This window comes from Taudactylus pleione, unplaced genomic scaffold (assembly GCF_031769625.1).
Source record: "Taudactylus pleione unplaced genomic scaffold, aTauple2 ptg000093l, whole genome shotgun sequence".
Taxonomy (NCBI): Eukaryota; Metazoa; Chordata; class Amphibia; order Anura; family Myobatrachidae; genus Taudactylus; species Taudactylus pleione.
The window spans coordinates 11,613,221-11,637,197 of NW_028284495.1; the positions used below are offsets into that span (position 1 = coordinate 11,613,221).

The following is a 23,977-nucleotide window of genomic DNA, read 5'->3' on the forward strand; positions in this document are numbered from 1 at the left end:
TCTTCGGGATGAATATGGATTGTGTTTTCAATATTGTATAGCTTAGACACCTAGAAATAAACTGAGATATGTATTATCTCATTGTGACATCAGGGAGAGGAGCAATAAAAGGAAAAACCAGACGCTTGACAATTTATTTTTTTTATCGGAATTTGCACTGGCTCCTCAAGTCCAAAATGCCTGTATGTATGTATGTATGTATGTATGTATGTATGTATACATATATTGCACACCTCAAACGTAAAGTTGTATATGTATGCATATATAAATACATAGGTATATATATATATATATATATACACATATATCTCAAGATCTATTTAGCAGGAAAATCCAACTATATATTTAACACTAATCAGACAGCTTATCTTAACTCATGAAGAATACATGTCAATCCAGTAGATGGCACACCAAGACAAATACTACATATCATAGAGTTGCTGATCATATTACTTGCAACCTCTCAGTGTTACTGTAGGTTAAGTAGCAATGGATTTGAGATCTACAAGATACTGCAGTTGGACTTCCAGAGCACAGCATTGCACTGAAAGCTGGTGTTCCGCTCATGCTTCTGCCGAATTTGACTCCACCCACGTTATGCAATGGAACCAGATTTAAAGTCACTGCTCTATAGAGGAACCTAATTTAGGCACAAGCTCTAATGAGATCTGGAGCAGGTAAGACTGTGTTTATACCACGTATACACCTTATCTTCAACAATTTTCCTTTTCAATTCAAGCACCTGCAGTTTCCTGTAAGCGCCTGCTTCGCTAGGACGATTAAAAAGTTGCAGGGACAAACGCTCAGGGTTGCAGGCGTAAATCTCAGGACCAGCTGCTTCTCCCATGGGCAGCTTTACATGGCTTGCTCATGAGTTAGTAGCCCCAATCATCTTTTTGTATTAATCCCTGAAGGAAAAACTGCAAATAATTGTTTACAAAGACATTTTGTGATCAATGTCTACAATATAAAATATGCATCACAATATTAGATGGCACTATTGTCTTTGTAAAATTACTTCTGCTGAGCAATAACAGACATCCACGCGAGTGACGCTGCAGGTAAACGCTAGTATTAGAATATAAATGTATGTAACAGGATTTAAATACAGATTGAATGTGGGCAGCAAGTGACAGTCCTGAGTCAAAGAGAACACCTGGAGCGTGAGGGGTAGGGTTTGTTGTCATAAGAAGCCTGGTATTAACATGCTGTAGGTGGGATCCCCACTGTCCAGCAAACTGCACCATCAAGGTTTATTTTCATATACTTCTGCACTGTTGCTATCTGATTTTGAGTCAAAGAAAGGACTTCCATTATTTACATCACTAAGGGTGCCCACACACATAGAGATTTTTTTCCCGATCTGGATGATTCTGACACATTGGAACGACAGATCGGGTAAAAAAAATGCCCAAATTGTGAGTCCCCACTCACGATCACGATGCGCGTCCCCGCAGGTCGCACGTCACATCTTCAGATCTGCCGTGCAATATGGCAGATCTGACAATCTAGGACAGAATGCACTATGAAAAAGTCTGGCTGCAGGAGATCGGATGAAGATTGGACAGCATATCGTGTGCTGATAGCGTGCTGAGCTGCCGGGGAGAATTTCAAGGGAAATCGGAAACATCGTCGGATCGTAAGTATATCAGTATGTGTGTGGGCACCTTAAGCTTTCTGCTACAAAATTGTGAAATGGAATAAAATATATGTATACATTACATACCTGTATCTGTATATAAGAAAATGACGAAACGTTGGGTGCTAATCAATCACAAATCCCTTCATGGATCAGTAATACAATACAATTGGCGATTACTTCCCTTAAATGCTGTTTCCTAATAGTCAATTGTATTATACTACCGATCCATGAAGGGATTTGTGATCGATAAGGTATAGCGCCAAACGTCTGGTCATTTCCTTATATACAGTGCATTTTGGTTACACGGTGTTGACCAGATTAAGGCATCTTTTTTTTATCCAATGTGCCCAGGTTGGTTGTGCCATCGTAATTACATGTATACATATCTGCAAAAAAAATTATTAGACTCACAAAAATAGTTTCCGCACAGACCTCTATGAACCCTGATTATATCTTGAATGCATATAAATTTGATAGATTAATTAAAGAGTCCTATAATCCCAAATTCACATTTGCATCATATATAGAATTCAATAATGAGGGATGTGCCACCACCAGACTTATATATAGATTGATACAAAAACAGAAAAAAGAAGTCTATCAGGCAGTGCACTACCTGATAGACTTCTTTTTTCTGTTTTTGTATAAAAAAAAATTATTAACCTTGGCGCTAATAAACCACACTATACAGGTAATCCAACACTCAAGTGTAATTAACTTAATTGTTAACCAGCTGCAGATCCTATTGCTGGGGCCTGTGAACACCCATAAAAATCCAAAAAATACTAAAAAGGGAGGGAACTGCGCTAATAATAATCTGATTGTAAATTGTGAGGTAGCAGAAACTGAAAGAGTCAGGGCTCCGTACATTAAAAAATATATTTGTATTTAATCGCATAAAAACCATCAATGTAAATATAAGCAATAACATCCAATAACATATAATTTGTTGAATATCTGTAATTAGTTATTTATAAAACAGTATAATGCATATTCCTCTGAAAAATCCCTTAAAAGGATTTCAATGTTGTGATGTTGGGTCCAATTTAGTGAAATACTGCAACACTGTCCGTATGTATCATATGAATAGAACAGGCTATTAAATCACAAAGAATGGTGACGCATAGTACCTATGGACAACTGTAGTCAGCGTATCCTGGACAAATGACGCCAGAAGATGGATTTAGTCTCCCATATGTCTTTCAGCGGCCGTCGGAGCCGGGCCACGCTGCACCAGCATTCTGTGTCCCGTGCTTGTCAGCTGTAGAGGCCGTAATTCAAATGACTGAGCAGTTTGCAAAGTCCACCTTGTTGTAATTTGCCTGCAATATATCCAGTCCACTTGGTACTAGTGAGAATCTCCACGGTCACTTGTCGCACAATAGGGGTGCCGTCATTCAGGGGTCCCCTGACCAGTGGCGGGCTGGGCCGGGGGGCAGGGTGCCATGTGCCCCCCGGGCCGCAGCGTCATGCGGGCCGCGGGCAGTCTGTGTCACTGTGACACAGACTGCACCGCGTGTGTAGCGCTGACCGGACGGAGTTCGGTCAGTGCTATACAGCACAAACACACAGCCGCCGGAGCCGGCAGCTGTGTGTTTGCTGTAATCAGCAGCCGCTGAGAGTCTGTCAGACGCTCATCGGCTGCTGCTGCTCCCACTGCGGGAGCCATCTTCCGGCTCCCGCAGTGGGTAATGGGAGAGATGTCGTCATGACGACGTCTCTCCCATAATGCAAAGCGGCCGGAGGAGCCGGTGGAAGTGTCGGGACCAGGAGCGGGAGTTTCAGGTGGTTTTTTTTTTTATTAAGTCTCTCTCTACTGGGGGGGGGGGGGGGACTACTGGGGGAACTGCCAGGGGGGGGATTACTATTGGGGGCACTACAAGGGGGGGACTACTACTACTGGGGGCACTACAAGGGGGGGCTACTACTACTGGGGGCACTAAAAGGGGGGGCTACTACTGGGGGCACTACTACTAGGGGCACTGCATAGGGGGGTGGGGACTACTACTAGGGGCACTACATAGGGGGAGGGGACTACCACTGGAGGCACTACATAGGGGGAGGCGACTACCACTGGGGGCACTACATAGGGGGACCACTGCTGGGGGCTCTATATAAAGGGCAATACAGGGGGTACTGCATAGGGGGGAGACTACAACTGGGGCCACTATTTAAGGGGCATTGCATAAGGGTTACCACTATTGGGGGGTGGTCAGCTACTGGGGGCTCTGCATAGGGGGTACCACTATTGGGGGCACCATATAAGGGGCTTACTACTGGGGGCACAAGGGGCACTGCATAGGGGGGGGATCACTACTGGGGGCACTACTGGAGGCCTGAATAAGGGTGTTCTCCTGTGGCACACGGGGGCACTGCATATGGGCACTACGACAGGGGGCTGCCCCAAATCTTTATTTTTACCTTACATTAATCCAATATGGACCCGCCTCCTCCCTGAAACACTTGAGGGGGGGCGGCGCTGTAGCACGCACGTTCTTCGGGCACCCTGGCTACACGCTACTCCTCTGCCAGGGCCGCCTGCATGCATTTGCCCCCCAGGCTAAAAGTTGCCAGCCAGCCCCTGCCTCTGACTAGTTTCGCCTCTTTAGCTGAGGCTTTTTCAAAGATATATTTTTTAATGTAAACATATCTACCCACATTACTACCTAGACATCTACTTTCTTACATGCACGAACAAAAGATACACTGTAGATGTAATATACCTGCAAACATAAATATGTTTTCCCTAATTTTTTAAGTTTTCCCTTTCATTCAAGCAAAGTTGGTGGAAACATAATCCAGCAGACTGTGCTTGGCAGACGTGTTACTATGGGAAACCTCTAACATGCAGCTGTCTTTACTAGAGTGCCCCTTTCTTCATTTCTATAGCATCCAGGAGAGACAATTAGCGCTTTCAGGAGCAAACGCATAGACAGCTCCCACCAATGCAGTCTTTCTGTCATGTAAGACCAGCACTATCACACATTTGCAGATATATTAATTTGCAGTGTTATATTTATACATCATATGTTTTGCTGGAAGCTGCAATATTATTTATTTATTAGCAGTTATTTATGTAACATAAATATAATACAAAGCACGTTACAGAAAATATTCAAACATTCACATCAGTCCCTGCCCCAGCAGAGCTTGCAATCTTTATTCCCTATCACATGGACACACAGACACTGGTTTTGTCAGCCAATTAAGTGTAACCCTGTGTGTTTGGAGTGTGGGAGGAAACTGGGCAGCCATACAACCTCGGGGATACATACAAACTCCACATCGACTCAAGGAAAGCATACAAACGCCACACATACAGATCATTGACAGGATTGAGCTCATACCCTCAGTGCTGTGAGACAGCAATAGTAACTACTGTACCACCATGCTGATCCCCTGAGAAAAAAAACAATGTCTCCAATATTTATAAACAAAATTATGATAGCATCAATATCATAAAAATACAGAGAAATCAAAATGGGAAAACTTCATAATATCATTAACAAAAAATGAATGCTGCCCCTCCCACCCAAACAATCTTATTAATATTTTTTAAATATTTGCTTCAAATATTATCCAAACAGTCATGGGTTTTATTAACTGAAGTGATCACAAAAAGTTAATTATTCACATAACTCCTTGTCATTTCCACATTTTAGGGCAATATTCAATATGGGGCGAAAAGTCCATTATCGGCGATAATTTATTGCTGATGACGTAATTTTCGCATATTTCCAATATCCCCGTATTCAATTTCATTGACTTTTCGCCGGTGCGAAAAGTCAATGTAAAAAAACAGGGAGAATTTTTCGCTTGCCTTTAGTAGATGAAAAAAAGTGCAGAATTTGGGTTTAGGGGTGCAGGCTTAAAAAAAAATAGCCTGCACCCCTGGGAATGGTCCCTAAAAATGATCTGTGTTAAAAAAAAGTTTTACAAAAAAATAGGGACACACCAAAAAATTTATTAAAATTTTGGGGTTTAAAAAAAAAATAAAAAAATAAAATAGGGAACACACTTCTAAATTAGCGGAATGGAGTCCAGGGAGGTGCCCTTATATGCAGCAGGTGTTTTCTTCATTGCGGGAGTAGTGGCAGCTGCATTTTTGCAGAATTTTTAAAAATCATTTAAGGGACTTAAAAATATGCCTGCTACCATTTTCATGTACCCCAAATTTGATGGCCATAGTTATTTTACCCAAAAAAACCTTCTAAATGCTCTTCTGCATCACCTTCTTCCAAACCGCATTTATGCACCTGCCATGGCTATTTAAAAATGGGGGTACCCATAGTGATCCTCCATGTCTGGACATCTTTAGGGGGATCCTAGGATTAATTCCCGAATATTCCCATTTTTTTTCGCGGAACCAAGTTTCGCCGGTTCCCGATTTCGCCTACTTTGACATTGAATAAGGGGAATAGCGGGCACGCGCGCGATACTTTTCCGCCTGGAAAACAGGCGAAGGAGGCGAAAAGTCCAGCAGGCTAAAAGTCTTAATTTTTGGTCTCAAATTGAATACGGCCCTAAGTCAGGGACAATAACTATAAATGAGTACATGAGTTTCCATACTTATGACTTGTATCTAGCTATTGTTCAGTATTATAAAGATCTTTGCTACAATGTTTCTCAATACATTATTTTTTGTAATATCCGTGTATTTACAATAACATCTACATCAAGGCCGCAAACCTAAACAAGTGCCTTAAGTGAGCCCAGAATAACTAGGTGCCTGCAGAAGTCTGTAGATTAAAGGAAGTAAACAAAAATCTGGAAAAAGAACATATTTTATTTATCGAACAAATAAACTAAATTATTTTAAATCTTCAAATAAAGCCACTGCTGTAAACCAAGCAGAAACAAAAATAGATGAAACTCACTTAAAATCCTTTAGTAAACCAGAACAGTCTGAAGCTTTGATTTACTATACCCTGGGATAATACCAGTGTTACAGACTTTGATTTGATTGGGATCAAGCTTAATTCAAGATCCATACCCAAGACAAATAGAACAGACTATGGTAATTTCAGGTCATTAAAGCCTTGGTGGTCCAATTTTCCCTTTTAAACATTTCCCAGTAACATCTAAAGAGTGTATGTGAAGAACCATAAAGATTACATTAATTCAGAAGTATATAACATCCAGCTTTTATTCTGGCTTCAGATGAAAAATATAAAGCCAATATATAATTTTAGAGCAAATTTGCTATTTTGGATATTTTCCCTGCCTGAAAATCTTTAGGTTGGAAGCCAGTTTGTAAGCTGAAAACATTTGAATTGGCCCAAACATGTGTTTTGTGGTACAGAGTGGATTGTTTTCATGGTTTACTCAAGACTGATTGTTAACCCAGAGATTTAGGGCCTGATGCAAAATGAGTATATTCGCCCATATTCAGAGCTGCACGCAGACCGCCACTATCAGTTTTTTTCAATTACTTGAAAACTGTTTGGAATGCAAAGAAATTAGCAAAATACGGGAGAGTGCGAGAGATTGTGCGCACAAGAGAGAGTGGGAGAAGCTAGGGGATACACATTAATCCTAGAAATGTAACAACTTATCACTTATGCTTTTCCAAAGTTTGCTTACAAGTGCCCTAAAATTGTGTTCACAAATTATAATTCCTGGAATATCCTACATGTTTTGATACAAAGGGCAGGATTCAATTAGCCACATAAAGTGAACGGATGCTAATTGATCGCCGGTCCATATTCAATTAGCCCCGTTTCCCGGGGATTTCTTTTCGGGTCTCCTGAGATCCGCAAAGAAATCCCCATTCACTGTGCAGTTGTTGGGTGATAACTGGCAGTTAACGCACAGGTCAGTGAACATATCATGGATTCTGTGTGCTAATGCCGATAACCCGTGTTAACGCACGTGTTTACCGTTCCTTAACAAGGTTATCGGCGAATACGGGAGGCTAATTGATTAGCCCCGGGCATTAAAGCCCGAGGCTACATCTCGTTAATACCTTAGGGAATTCCCCCCTATATATATTAATAGGCATATCTTGAAAACCAGTCTGTAGAACATCCCTTTGGGGTCCTTTTAATACAATATTCCACACCACAGGTCTCATACAGTCATGTATAAACGAATAGAGAACCGACACTCAATGGAGATTTCGTGCAGGTTCAACTGGGCTAATTCTATCCCCTCCCCCTTCCTTTTGCCTTATTATTTGCCCCTCTGTGGGTGCCCTCCCCAATGCGCTCACTTATTTACTCTATTCTAGTCTATCTTTAAACTCTACAACTATTTTGTATGTCATAAAATATAAAAAAAATAGACTTTAAAGTGTTTTAATCAACAGATTAAGTGATACATGTTATTTGCAGACTGATCAGTTTTATCCTAGTGTTTTGTGTTATCACCACTCAATGGGGGCAATTCAATTGTTTTCATCAGTGGCTGGCAGTGCCAGATGCCCAATGGAGGAAGTCAATTGTTGCTCCATTAGGGTGCGAACAACCGCCTGCATTTTTCCTCACCCCCTCTTTAGGAGACGAGTAGAAAGGTGTGAAAGTCCATGGACTTTAGACAGCTTTCGCAATTTTACACAGCTAAACCCAATCAAATTAGCTGTGTAGAGCACGATAATTAATGGGCACCCAAAACAATTGAATTCCCACTACAGTTCTGTGTGGAGTTTGTATATTCTCCCTGTGCTTGCGTGGGTTTCCTCCCACACTCTAAAAATCTAGTGGTAGGTTAATTGGCTCCCAAAAAAAAAAAATTAACCCTCGTGTATGTGTGTGCGCATGGAATAGGGAATATAGATTGTAAGCTTCACTGGGGCAGGGACTGATGTGAATGGACAAAATATTCTCTGTAAAGAGCTGTGGAATATGTGTGCGCTATATAAATAACCGGTAATAATAATAATTATTGCAACATTGAGCACCCATTAATTACCGTGACATAAAAAACAATTGAATAGCCCCCAATGTATCTCAATATTTGTGATTTATACCTGTTAGTTCTATATAGGTATGTTGAAGTTATGATGGACCTCTGTGTAGGTATCTTGTATAAATGTCTCTTATCTTATGAATAAAATTTTCGTTACAAAACCCCCCAAAAAACAATTAAAAAAACACCAGACTGTAGAAGCACTTCTTACAAACGTGTGTAGTAAATCGCATGTTAAGACTTTCCATGTCACATCTGTGTAAAATACAACCTGACTTGTTCCAGGAATCCCTTTTAATCCAGTTAGCGCAAGCATTTAAATCAGTTACATTGTGTGAAAAGATCAATAGACATGTAAAACCCTGTTGCCATAACAGTATTTCATTGCCTGTATGTGTGTTCAGTGTCTTCCCTGATGCCCAGCTCCTGCCACGTATAAACAAGGGACAGAAAAACAGCCTCATGAAAAAGTGCAGACACGAGATGTGCAGAGGGAGATGTATTGTGGCACTGCAGCCAGATGTAACGACTGAGCTCCCAATCACCAAGCTTTTAATTATAGTTCATATGTTGCCACCTGCTGGACCAACTGGTATCATCTTATGGACAGTCACATAAACTTTATTCTAGCAAGAAATGAGCATAAACTATTATTATTATCATCCTTTATTCCTGTGGCGCCACAAGGGTTCCACAGCACCTCGCAAAGTACATAAACAAATGAGCGAACAAGACGACAGCGACTTACAGTATAAAACAATGCAGGACAAGGACCTAGTTTATAAACATTGCTGCAATAGCGATCATACCATTCAAAAGCAGCAGGGCGTCAGCAACCAAGTGTTAGGTGCCCTTGTGGGAAGTTTGGAGTAGATGATCGAATGAGTAAGGCAAGGTGAAGAACATTATACTGCAATTGTAGAACTGTAGTCATACACTGAACTGTCAGTTAAAAAATAGTCCACATACACTTTCCCAACATCATCAATAATTGTTATTCCACTACTATAAGTGTTCCCCACACCTCCTAGATTGTAAGCTCATTGGGCAGTGTCACTTGTAGACTGAATCAGGAGTCCCTCAATGCAAAATATGTCAGTGCTTGGTAATATAGGAAACCATTCATATTAATTTTAAAAGATACACATGGAAGAGAGATCCTCACCTTTGGCTAGCTGCTGTCTCTTATGTAGGGTCTACCTCCAGATACCTGTGAAGTGGCTTCACCGAGAACCCATATTTTTATTTCTCCTCCAAATACCCGCAATGTTCAGTCATCCTGTCTGGAAGACCAGAGACTGATAGATTGTGCTGGGTAGGAGCGAACCAAGAGAACAATACATTCACTTTCAATTCCCTAACATACTAGGCTGCTCTAAAATAAAGCAAAAGCTACCAACAAAAACAACTGTGCACTGCAATGCCAACCAGTCCTATTGCTCCACTGGTTTATCAGCTCATCGGAGATTAAAGCTGGCCACACACATAGCAATATTTTACCCAATCTGGCCGATTCCGACACATTGGAACGACAGATCGTGTAAAATATGGCCAAATCCTGAGTAAATCGTGAGTCCTCACTCACGATCACGATGCAATGCGCGTCCCCGCTGGTCACACAAATCGCATCGTCAGATCTGCCATGCAGTAGGGCAGATCTGACAATCTAGGAGGCGATGCACTGTGAAAGTCTGGATGCAGGAGAGATCGTTTGAAGATTGGACACCAAATTGTGTGGAGATCGTGTGGGGATCGTGTACAGAGCTGCCGGGGAGGGTTTCAAGGGAAATCGTACACAAAACGTACACATCGGCTGATCGTGTGCAGATCGCCATGTGTGTGGCCAGCTTAACTCAAAGTGTTTTTTTTCCCCACTGTCCATATAATCTTATAATAAATAATAATTGTATTCATTTATTTAATATGGCAGTATTTATTATTTATGTCACTGAAAGGAGAAATAATATTTTTTTTCTAAATGTAATCATAATTATTTATATGGAGAGAACATAGCAAATATTTTAATCTATATATTGGGTACTACAATAAATTAGTGGTTTATAGGGGGCACACATTATTATTTCATACCCTGATCTCTCCCCCTCTCTTCTGACTCGTATCTCCAACTGTCTCTCTGCTATCTCTTCCTGGATGTCCCAGCGATTTCTTAAACTTAATATATCTAAGACAGAGCTGATCGTCTTCCCACCCTCCCACATAACCTCACCTCCCACTATTTCTTTATCAATTGATGGCATAACTACCTCATCTAGTCCCAAGGTGCGCTGTCTTGGAGTTATATCCTAGACTCATCCCTCTCCTTCAAACCACATATACAGAACCTTTCGCAGTCCTGTCGTTGCCATCTCAAAAATATTTCTAAGATCAGACCCTATCTCACCCAGGATGCTACCAAAACCCTCATACACTCACTGGTCATCTCCAGATTGGACTATTGTAACCTCCTCCAACCTGGCCTCCCCAAATCCCATCTCTCTCCTCTCCAGTCTATCCTTAATGCTGCTGCATGGCTTATCTTCCTCTCCAAATGCTCTACATCTGCCTCCCCTCTCTTACAAGCCCTCCACTGGCTCCCCTTCCCTTTTAGAACCCAATTTAAGGTTCTCACGCTTGCTTACAAAGCCCTCACCCAATCTTCTCCCATGTACATCTCTGATCTCATCTCCCTTCACTCTCCTCTCCGCTCTCTTCGTTCAACTAATGCACGCGGCCTTTCATGCCAACTGATTACTTCCTCCCACTCCCGCCTCCAAGATTTTTCTCACACTGCTCCCCACCTCTGGAACTCTCTCCCACTCCCCATCAGACTCTCCACCTCTTTGCAATCCTTCAAACGGGCTCTCAAAACCCACTACTTCATCAAAGCCCTCCAGCTATCATTCTAACTCCCTGCTACATGTTCCTTCCTCCCCATCTACCCCATCTGTGTCACCCCTGTTTGTCTTCCCCTCCCTTTTATAATGGAAGTTCTTACGAGCAGGGCCCTCTACCCTCTTGTGCTTCTCCCTACTTTAGTTTCATCTACTTCTTACTCACCACTAGGGCACCTAACACTTGGTTGTTTATGCTCTGTTGCTTATCTGGGTGTTATGGTCACTAATGTAGCAATATATATTATCCATGTCCTGGTCCTGTATTGTATTGCTCTGTAAGTCGCTTGTCAACAATTTGTTTATGTACTTTGAAAGGTGCTGCGGAACACTTGTGGCGCCATATAAATAAATGATAATTATTATTATTAAGCTATAGTATTATTTATAGTGCTACAAATGCCATGCAATATATTTAATATATGGACCCTAATAGCCATCGAATCAGAAGGAGACCAGATCTATAGAACACTGGGTTGGTCTGCTGCAGGATCGGGAAGACAATAATTCTGTTACCATGCATTATTTACTTTTAGTGTACCAATATACTGCAAATAGATACCAGCAACATCAGGAACAGGTGGAGACCCTCTGGGCCCTCTATACTTCTGGGCCTTGGGCTACTGCAATAACCTGACACACTCATTATACACCTGCTACTAGGAGGATAAACACTTTATATTCTGCATACACCCCCACACTAGGTACATAGTAAATATAAACAATGCATTGAAGTTTCAACAATAAGAATATAACATTTTTCACTGCATTCGTGTCACAATAAAATGACTTTTGTACACATTTCATATGCGGCACACAAATAAAATGTGACATACCACATGCAGAATAACATTGTCATACCTTGTTCATTCAGATTATTCCCGATTTGGCAAAATGAATGTCACCAGCAATGTATGCTTCCTGCAAAAAACAAAAGCTAAAGTTTAGCTTGTATGCAGGGCAAAGCCGCAGGACACACGGAACCCCAACACAATTGCATTACTGTTTCTCTGACAGTGTCAATACTTGTAGCCTCACCACCAATCATTGTGGCATTAGACCCTTGGAAGCCACTATGTAGCAAATCTTTGGTGCAAAACACTGAAATAACCTTCACAATGTTACCTCGCCAACAATTTTTTATTTCTGATTCAATGGCAGGTAAACAAACAAAACTACCTGAATATCATACTTGCTGATTGAGAGGCTACTTTTGCAGTGGTGCAGAAGTGACGGACACATGACCGCCTGGATCCGGAAGCCACACTGGAGCCAATGCAGCAGTTGGGACCACGTAAGTGACTGCTGGGCCACCAGAGATGTTAGGTCGACATTCCATCATGCCGTCATGTCACCCCTTACACTAGCTCACTCCTTATGTCATCCCGTTTGTCTCCCCTTTCCCTTTAGACTGTAATCTCTATGAGCAGGGCCTTCCTCCCTCCTGTGCTCATCACCAACCTCTCTTACACACCTGCTACACATCCTCCTTGGCCTCTCTGCCCCTGGACCCCAATCATCTGTTTTTGTTTCTTCAGACGAACTAAACCTGTCATTTGCACCCACGCTGACAGCTACGGGTTTTAGCTGTACTTTTCAGTTACACACATTGCATCGGTGGCTGTGTTGAAAGTTGTAGTGCTATTTGTACTGTACCGTTTTACCCTGTATTGTCTTATTGTTTTGCTCTTTGTACGATGCTGCGGAACACTTGTGGCGTCCTATAAATAAAATGTAATAATAATGATGCTAAGCATGTTGACATTGTGGTCATGTGGACATTCTCATGCCGACCTAATGCATGTTGACCTAACATACCACACCCACATGTACAACTAAAGGAGACATTTTTCCCCAATAAGGCAGCTGTACATACGCTGATAATGACAAACTACTGCATTGCATATGCTGTCAGATGTGTAAGGAACTGCACATGTACAGGAATTTTTTACTTTTGTAATTTACGCCCATTTTGTTGACAACTCTGCACCAGCCCCTACATTTTCCATGTTTTCAACACGTGTGTGTAGTTGTATGTATTGATGACAGATCTGTATAATTTATTACCATGTGTGAACAGGACCGCAGTAGGTAAAAGTGGCTGTTACACCAAGGATAAAGCAGAAAGAACAATGTATATTGTATATGTGTCTTCATTCTAGCATCCTGTACCTGTCACAACCAGTGCAGTTTCTCTGTCCTGCCTGGGGTGTCGCTATCTGCTCTGGTGCTTCTAGCACACTCAGCTGATGCAACAATGCTGAGATCCAGCATTTTGTGTGCTAGAAGCACCAGAGCAGAGAGTGACACCCCAGGGAGGACAGAGGAACTGCACGGGTTATAACAGGTGCAGGGTGCTAGAATGTACACTAATAGTACTGTATATTGACTTGGCCCCCAAAGAAAACTCTACTGTGCACAGGTGACTGATACATGTTAAGGTTTCTATAGAAGTTAAGGGCCTCATACATATATGTGACTGATTGCTGCAATTCCCCGATCCCCCGACGCCTGTGTCTGAGCATGTGAAGGTATTCCCTGATTTGCCAATCTGGTGACTAGTAGTGCACACAAGAATGCCATAGGTGTAATATTCTATAGTGCATCCGATGGTGGTGTATAAGGACACAGGAATTACAGCGCTCAACGTGGGTGTCTCAGTCCTTGCACATTTCACAGGATGGATATACACAAGGAATCTGTATTCAATTTGCATAAACTCGCAGATGGGCGACCGCCAATACCCTGCTGCGTTTGCCTTTGTGCACGACTTAGAATCAACACAATAGTGAATATATATTATATATTCATATGTAGATGTAAGTAGTAATAATAGTGTTACTTATGTCTTGCACATACATTGCAATACTAAATAAAAAGCATTGCACAAAGCACTTAAAGCTTGTAATTACTACATGTCTAAAATGATTTACTGTTTATTAAATGTCAGAAAGTCAGCATTTATAGAAGAGTAATTTTTACTTGTAATAATATAGTCCTCCCAGTACTAAGAGCAGGAGCATACAGTACTACTTCCTATATTCATTTCATCCATTACAGCAATCAGACACTCTACTACGTAACTTCCAGTAACTGATAGGAAAATGTCTCCGACAGGAGATAAAAGCCTCATGAATACCATTGACAGAGATCAGTAAAGGCATGTAGAAATACAATAGGATACAGAACATACACAAACCTCAACAGATCCTTGCAGCGACTGTTACTTTAAATGAGCTGCTTCTGCCAATCCCCACACCCACCTCCTGTGTATGACAGTCCCTCAGTGCCAAGCTGAGACAGCCCTGCTCTACACAAACACCAGACAGGGGGGGAGTGCACAGTGACAAGCAAGGGACATAATGATGAGGGAACCCAGTCATCTCCCCCAACACCTACACCGATCTGTCTGACAGGGACACTATGGACAAACTCTGTACCCTCCTCATTACCCTACAAAGTGCAGCACTAATTGGCCACAGTCATGGATAATTTACCCTCTAATGACAAACCTATAGCCTACAGCACTCTGACACTCACTGTCCTATTTTCATGTGTCAGCTCATATTGTAGACCAACCGTAGTGATCTGCATTATTAGAATTATCAAATTTAAATTGAATAACAATAATAATAATAATGTCATTAATAACACATTACTACAATTTTGTGTTTCTAATTATCTGTAATTAAAGATATTACTGGTTTTCCTAGGTCAGACAACTGAGCACCTTTACATACTTTATATTTATTAAGGCAGCTTTATTAGCAGCATATAAATAGCTAACATACACTACGGCCTAATTTGGAGATTAAAGTAAAATTATTTACACAAATCTCAGTTGGTTGCAGATCTGCACATGAGCCGCACTACAAACATGCCGATCTGTTTCTGTGACGTCGGTCGCAGTGCCCAAAAGCCGCACCACAATTACTCAACTTTGTGCTTCATGGAACGCAGTTAAGGGTTGGGTACGGGATGCTGGTGCTTAGGATCCCGGCTGTCAAAATCTTGGCGGTGGCATCCGACAGGGTCTCCGGTGCCTAAACCTAACCTCCCCGCACCCTAACCCTATCCCTCCCCCTTTAGTGCCTAACCCTATCCCTCCCCCTTTAGTGCCTAACCCTCCCTCCAACCCCTCTACTTACCTTCGGGATACCGGCGTTCTGACAAGTGTACTGAACGTATCCCGCATTTAGCCATCTTCTTAGCAGTATTAATATTTAGGTGTATTAAGGAAAGAGTGAAGAGAGTTCAGCCGGGAGCTCCTGAGAAAGGTCCGGTGTCATCATCATGCTATGACATAGGCACCGTGTCATAATAACTTCTGCACACAGCAACAGCTATTTCTAATAACATAATAGAATAATGCTTAAGGCATTTATGATGTAGAGAGGGGCACAGTTTTAGAACATGAGAGTGGTATAGGTATTAGGGTTCCATATCAATTAAGCTTTTGATCATACTACATGACAGGTACAATTTAAGTGCAGCTATAGAAAATATGGTCAGTTTCCTGAATGCAAAATTTCGTATCTCCTCGGCCATACCAGTCTCCGTAGGAATACTGCTGCCATCATTGGACTTCTACCGGGATTTTGCTCCCCCCACTACTTGCCAAAGAGATCTTCATAATAGAACACAAATATACTAAAATGTGCAAAAATAGCACGCCTAGAGTAGCATGTGAGACATGTACACAACCATCCACAGTGCACAGTTCCTGAAAAAAAGTCTATAGCCTCTATTGTGGGTCAGAGCAGATTAGCAAAATGTAATACTGTACATTCACAAATGCAGCCTCATTAAAAAATAAATAAAGCAGAGTTGTAGAAACTTATGAGAAGACATCCTACACTATATGTTGGATCGTTTGCAGTAAAGATAGTAATTTTTGTAATATACAAATTACACCATTTAGTCCATATAAATAAAGGATGATGATGATGATGATAATAATAATAATAATAATAATAATAATAATAAACCATGCTTAGATCATAGCTTGTCCATAACCTACTAAACATAATGCACACACATTGCAATGGTACATAAGCTATATAACCAGTCCAGATTCCCCTCCCAACCACACCCTGAAATTTGTCTCTAAGTACTAAAATGTTTACTGTATGACCAAACCTGCCTGTGTCAGGAGATGATGGATGAGGATAGCACTAGAGTACTGTGGAAACAATAAGCAGGAGAATTCTAGATTGTTAGCTCTGTTGAGGAAAATTTCCTAAATAGAGCTTTCCCTAGTGCATAGGTTCTCAAACTCAGTCCTCAGGACCCCAAACAGTGCATGTTTTCCAGGTCTCCTCACAGAATCACAAGTGATATAATTAGCTCCTCCTGTGGATCTTTTAAAATGTGTCAGTGAGTAACGACTACACCTGTGCACCTGCTACGTGACCTGGAAAACGTACACTGTGTGGGGTCCTGAGGACAGAGTTTGAGAACCACTGCCCTAGGGCATTAGGTTTTATTTAACACAGTTGGGCTGATTCTGAGTTGGGAGCAAAGCAAAGAAAAAAGGTACAAACCATGTTGCACTGCAAGAGGTGCAACTACATTTAGTAGTATGCATGCAGGGTAAATACTAGCAGCTTTTGCATGTAGCCCTCAAAAGCTGGAATTTGTGGTCCATATAAAGGGCAGAGTTTTGACCAAAAGTGGGTGTTTCTGGGCCGTTCGGTGTGGGTATTATTTTGTGCCGAATTGGTAAGCGTAATGGTACGTACACACGGTCAGATATAACAGGACGATAAGAATGATAATAATATCGATATATCGTTATCAATCATATCATCCTGTTTTTGGGCCCTTCCAACCCTCAACTGATGGTCGATGCACAGGCACGGATTCTCGATATCGACCAGGTTAGCCTGGTTACTATAGGGACCTGTGATCATTACAGTAGTTTGGGGGTTGGTGCATGTGCTGGATGTTTGACATCGAACATCCAGCAGATACCGATCAGACAACGATATCTGATCGTTGTCTGATTGCTCATTGTGTTTGGAGGTTAAAGGTGCGGACACACCTAACGATTTTTTTAACGATTTAACTATAACGACGTCGTTATCGTTCAAAAAATCGTTCAGTTTCTGAGTTATAACAATGAACAAAATCGTTCAAGCGCGCTCCCATTTGTAGTCTGTAGTTCATTTCAGACTGACCAACATAACGATTTTCATTAAGGGAAGGAACATTGGGCCTGATTCAGAGCCACTCGTAAGCGGCAGCTCGTTCGCTCCGAGCGATGTTTGCCCAACTGCGCATGCGTACGGATCGTTATACGCATGCGCGAACCAGTCAGTGCGGCCGAAATTCATGTGCTCGCAAAATAGCGAATGCCTGCTAATTTGAGTGACAGAATGAGGCGTATGTGGGTGGTAACAGGGGAAGGTGCTTGAAAACGGGGAGTGGAGATCCGATCGCAGGCGTGCTTAAAGGTCAAAACGGGCGTTTTATGGGTGTGCATATTTAAAACAGCAGCGTTATTGACCACGTCACTGGGTTTTTTTTAAGCCAGAACTGCTCGCAAAATTGTGGTAGCAAAAACCAACCACAAGAATAGCGAGCAGTTCATACCCTGTTCGATGTACTCGATTAATCTAATAAATAGCGGACATGACGTAGGATGCGAGCGGCCAGGGGGCGTTTTTATCAAATAGACGAGCGTATGTTTTGCGCGCTCGTTCAGACTTAGAGGTGGGAACAGACTGCAATTTGCGAAGGGATCATTTGAATAGCCACCCCTTGTTTTTGAACGAACGACCGCAAATAGCGAACGGCTCTGAATCAGGCCCATTATTCGTTCATCGTTGTAAAAATCGTTTATTACACTTCAAAAAATCGTTCACTTTTCAAGGGAAAATCTGACAGAAAATCTGACAGATAATCGTTGGTTACAAAATCGTTACGTGTGTATGCAACTTAAGTGTTAGGAGATATTCGAAAAGCTTGCCCACTGTGGTGTTACATTGGAGACAAATTTGTTTGTGACAATTATCAAGCAGAAGTTAGAAGTGGGGAGAAGTGCTGGTATGGCGTACTGTCCTGTAACGCACCACTTCCAGCAAATTAATGGGAAGACAGAAGTTTGGGGCAAAACAGTGTTTGTAACAATACTTGATTAAACTGTTTATATTACAATGATCACAAAAGCATACAAACTGTAAGGCATCATTTCCTAATTGCTGAACCCCTTAACATAAAAGGACCACTAACCCTAAGTTACTTCATTTAATAATTTACATAAAATATTCACATGATTAAATCAGCTGCATACAAATTTCCACTAAGTTATTTGCAATGTTCCTGGAGTTTCAGAAGGCTGGATGGCGGACCAGTGGTTCCAGTGGTGAACAGCTATTTCATTTACACATATCTCAATGGGACTATGGTCTGGGAAAAAGTCAGGATAGATTATCTTTATTTTATTTTTTAATCTAGTATGGTGTTTGCTGTATTCCTTGTGACATCGCCCAGCTGGAATATAAATCTCTCCCCCCTACGTCACACAAACTGCAGCAGGTTTTACTTGAAGGGGTATACTTACTAAAGTGCAGGATTTTAGAAGTGGAGTTGTTGCCCATAGCAACCAAACAGATTTTAGCTATTATCTTGTAGAAGGTGCTATATAAATAAGTAGAATCTGATCAGTTGCTATGGGCAACAAGTCCACTTCTAAAAACCCGCATTTAGTGAATATTTGTGTTTACCTTGCAACTTCTACTTTGCATTCTTCGGCGGCCATTTTCCCTGTGTTTTCTATACTGCGCATGCGCAAAACGCCGGGAGAATGGCCGTGACAGCCATTTTCCAGGCATTGTTTACAGTGCCGACACCGGCGCCGACGTGGGACTCCGGAGTGGTAAGTTTAATATGGGTGCAGGGTGTGCAGTGTGGGCCCCACTGGACCCAGGGGCCCGTGTGCACCGCACACCCCGCACACATTATGAATACGCCCCTGACTAGCATGCTCCTGAATCTGCAAGGCCTGAGGCATCCACTTGCAGTGCACGTGAACGCTACAACATCGGTGATGGTTCTTAACACACCACCATCACTTGCACCTGCACCAAAGGCAGTTACTTCTCTGTCTACCCCATCTGTGTCATGCCTCTTTGATTGCCCCTCCCCTTTAGAATGTAAGCTCTCACGAGCAGGGCCCTCTTCCCTCATGTGCTTCTCCTTACTTATACTTTCATCTACTCCTTACTCCTCACAAGGGCACCTAACACTTGGTTGCTGACTCTGCTGCTTAAATTGAGTGTTAGAATCTCTAAAGCAGCAATGTGTATAAAGCATGTCCTTGTCCTGCATTGTATAGTACTGGAAGCAGGGCCGGACAGGCCATTGGGCACTTCTGGCAAATGCCAGAAAGGCCGATGGCCTCAGGGCGGGCTCGAGGAGGCGGAAGTGCCCCCGCCCTCCACCCCACGCTGCCGGATACGCGACATGCGCTCAAGGGGAGGGGAGGGAAGGGGTGGCGGCAGAGATGGGCCGGGAAGAGATGGGGGCGTGCCACGAGGCCAGGCCCCCATGACTCGTGGCACGCCCCCTTGAAACTCAACCACACCCCCTTCGCAAGCACCTTAAGGTGCGCGCACAGGACAGACTGCCAGAGCTGATCTACAGCCCCAGTCCGTCCCTGACTGGAAGTCACTGGTTTCTTGTTCAATTATTTGTCTATGTACTCTGTAAGGCACTGCAGAACACTTGTGGCATCATATAAAGGATAATAATAATAATAATAATAATAATAATAATACATTTCTCCATCAGAACATGGCTTCTGTGGAAGTGGCTATGCGTCTGAGAACGCAGCTGCTTTCAATGACAAACCCTCAACACTCATCACACGCCCATGAGATGTACTTTTTTGCGGTCACTTCAAGTCACCTCCCAGTCATCGCCCATCATTTTGCCTCTCGAAGGTGGCAGTGCATGCTTGGATGTGTAGTTCCACAGCAGCTGGAGGGCCAAGTTTGAAGACCCCTGCTCTAGGCACTATATTAACCTAGGTGAAAATTCCAGTGCTAAACAAATACTGTAATAATCTAACCTGACTGGGGACTTGAAAACATAGATATTGTACTGCTATGCAAATATATATCTAAAGCAATTGCTTCCTTTTTGGAATTTCTACATCACAAACATCATTAAGAAATGGAAGTTATGGGAAGGTGTTGAAGTCAATACAAGCACTGCAAGACATTTCTAATAGATCTGCTAATCAAGCAGAATCCACATATCACTGTAAAATATGTAATCTGTATTAGAGGAGTTGTCAGATGGAAGGCTTTCCGACAACCTCATCACAAAATCACTAATCCCAAAACAATACTTAGCAAATCCAAAAGATTTTTGGACAAAGTACCATGGATTGAATAAACAAATCTGTAAGGCCGGGTACACACTAGAACGAGATCTGTACGATTTGTGAAATTGGAACGAAAAACCATGTATATCATGTAGTGTGTATGCACAATTGCGCGCTCCCACGCGTCGTATACGACATCCTCTGGTTACCTGTGCTGCACGGCGAAACAGAAGATATAGTGTACGAGGTGGTGCCGTTTAATGAAGGACGGAACACATGTTCCTGGACTAAGGGAATTCGCCACGAGTCCCGACCATCATCCTGATTGTTCTGATGTGCACCCAGTCTAACTTTCTGGCCTGTTACTACTGACCAATTTCTTAAATGTAGACATCCCGTTCAACAGAAAACGTGGCGCAGCTTTGTCTAGCCTTTTAAAGGCTTGCACCATCCATGAGCCAATCTGATTGGTTGCACTACAGAAAAGCAGATGGTAATTGGATGTGGGAGGTGCGACAGTGCACAAAGTAGCAGTGTGTATCTGTAATCACTCATGTACAGGTGTACGGCTGTATTGGCTCCACACTGTGTAAGGTAGCACAATAACTGGAAGAGATACAATATTGTCACTAGTACAATATATAGCATTTACATGCAGATTTTATTTAAGATTATAAAAAAAGTTACAAAGGCTCATATTACACATAAGATATTAAATAAATAAGTGTGTTTATTATTGTCTCTACAGTCTGAGGACTGGACTGCACTGACTCCATGCAAATGAAACTGATGTTTGTCCATCTGTTCCCATTATTTATTAATGAGATTTTAATAACCCGGGTGTACTAGAAACACACTGCTACAAATAGGGAATATTATAGACAAGCCTGGGCTCTTACTCATGGTTTTGTTAACATGGTTAAGTACAACATTCACAACAACAGGGTTAAATGAGCTTGGAACTTCCCCGATCTCTGACACCTTACTGCTAGATGACCAATCTAGCCCAATAAGAGAACCATGGGGACCTTCTGCCACTAGAGGGACCTGGTTTTCCTCAATATTGGGGAAATGTACTAAGCCTTGGACACTGATAAAGTACTAACCAATCAGCTCCTAGCTGTCATCTTACAGGCTGTGTTTGAAAAATGACAGGAGCCGATTGGTTAGTAGTGTACCTATCACTCTCACTTTCTCACTGTCTAAGGCTTAGTACATCTCCCCCTATAGGAGGAAAGCAAAAAAAAAGGAGCAAATATACACCCTGGCAAAAAAATGTTATACTACATGTGGGTAAATTAAAAAAGAGCAGACAGATTTGGAGAGGGGTATGCCCTAGCAAAAAGCAAATCTGCACAGTAATTGTGTGCTGCATGCAAAAACAATATTAATAAATAAATGCATTTGCATTTAATTATTAATATTTGCTCCTGGAAACATTGGTTTTCCAGGAGCAAATTTGATCCTCATTGCTACTAACTCTGCATAAGTCACAATATGCTATCTTGTCCTCTTTTGTCCCAGGATATTATATAACTACTCATGAGTTACACACACAGAAAATTAATGGCTTAGGCCCCGATTCAGAGCCGCTCGTAAGCGGCCGCTCGTTCGTTCTGACCGATGTTCGCACATCTGCGCATGCGTACGGATTTTAATACGCATGCGTGAACCAGTCAGTGCGGCCGAAAATCGTTGGTTCGCTATATAGCGAATGCCTGCTATTTTGAGTGACAGAATGAGGCGTATGTGGGTGGTAACAGGAGAAGGTGCTTGAAAACGGGGGTGTGGAATTCGAACGCAGGCGTGCTTAAAGGTCAAAACGGGCGTTTTAAGGGAGTGCATAATTAATACAGCAGCGACATTGACCACGTCACTTGGTTTTATTTTACTCAGAACTGCTCGCAAAATAGCGGTTGAAAAAACCAGCCACAAGAATAGCGAGCAGTTCATACGCTGTTCGATGTACTCGATTAATCTAATAAATAGCGGACATGACGTATGGTGCGAGCGGCAAGGGGGCGTATTTTTCAAAATTACAACCGCAAGTTTTGCTCGCTCGTTCAGACTTAGAGGCATGAACACACCGCAATTAGCGAACGGTTCATTTGAATAGCCACACCTTATTTTTGAACGAACGACCGCAAATAGCGAGCGGCTCTGAATGAGGGCCTTAATTTGTTGGGGAGGCCGAACTGTGGTTCCTTTGGGTTGAATATAGAATTCACACATAAAGCCCCTTCATAATGATCACAATAATGAGGTTTGCTGGTTTTCTTCCCTTCAGCAGGCTCTGAAAGAGAAGGCAAGAATTACTAATACCCCTTTTACACCAAGCTAAAAATATCGGGTTGATGCACCTCAACCCGGAATATTCAATCGGTGTAAATGGATCATCCTGGGTCAAGGGATCCGGGGATCCAACTCGGGTATTTTGCAGGGTTGGCCACAGGTCGTTCCCGTGCTACCCTACAGTGTAAACGTCGCGATCTGGGTCACGATGACCCGGATCGCACCGCATGCTGGCCGATTGGCCGGCTTCAATGGCGCTTTGAGATGACATCATCTTCAAGTGTCCACTTCAACGCCGGAAGAGCCTGGTCACTACAGACCCGGATCCAGTGTGAACGGTGCCAACATGGGAATATCCTGGGTCGGCGCCAGGGAAGTTTTGGATATGATCCGGATTGGAACCCTGTTCCAACCTCCGTGTCAGACCCAGATATTTGGTACAAAAGCAGTATTACTAACTAAACTAAAAACAGAACTAAGAAGGGGCTTAGCCAGCAGAGGTGCTGTTCAGCCTTTTTGGGGGGTGCTTAGGCACCATGTTGTAGAAATCTTCCTTGAACCTGCAATTTCCAGCATTGTGTAAATCTTGCCCACTACTTGGCACAGAGCATGACCAGTGAGGTCATTTAACCCAACATTTACTACTATTAAGTAACAGTTGGTGTTCCCAGTGATCTACCCTGCATTGGTGCAAGGCAAAATCAGATAAAACTGCTGCCTATGTCCACTACTGGTAAGCCGATGACGGGTCTAAACTGAATAGCACTTTACCTGGCAGAACAGACACAACCTGCAGCTAATTGAATCTGTCCCTAAGGGCTAAGCAGTGTGCACAACGACGGTGCGACCAGCAATGCAACAAGCAATGTTAACAAAATATTGCACACGCCATGCACGATCCGGTGTTTGACGGCA

The 23,977-nt window shown here is 42.4% G+C and overlaps 1 protein-coding gene across 2 annotated transcripts in view; it reads right to left on the reverse strand.

The window, feature by feature from the left end:
• The window catches only part of MAPRE2 (microtubule associated protein RP/EB family member 2), a 254,743-nt gene that overhangs the window by 181,099 nt on the left and 49,667 nt on the right, over positions 1 to 23,977 (reverse strand). For both annotated transcript variants that reach the window (XM_088469555.1, XM_088469554.1), the window contains exon 2: positions 12,301 to 12,360. The gene's annotated coding sequence lies outside the window, so the exon portion shown is untranslated. The remainder of the gene's footprint in view (positions 1 to 12,300; positions 12,361 to 23,977) is intronic.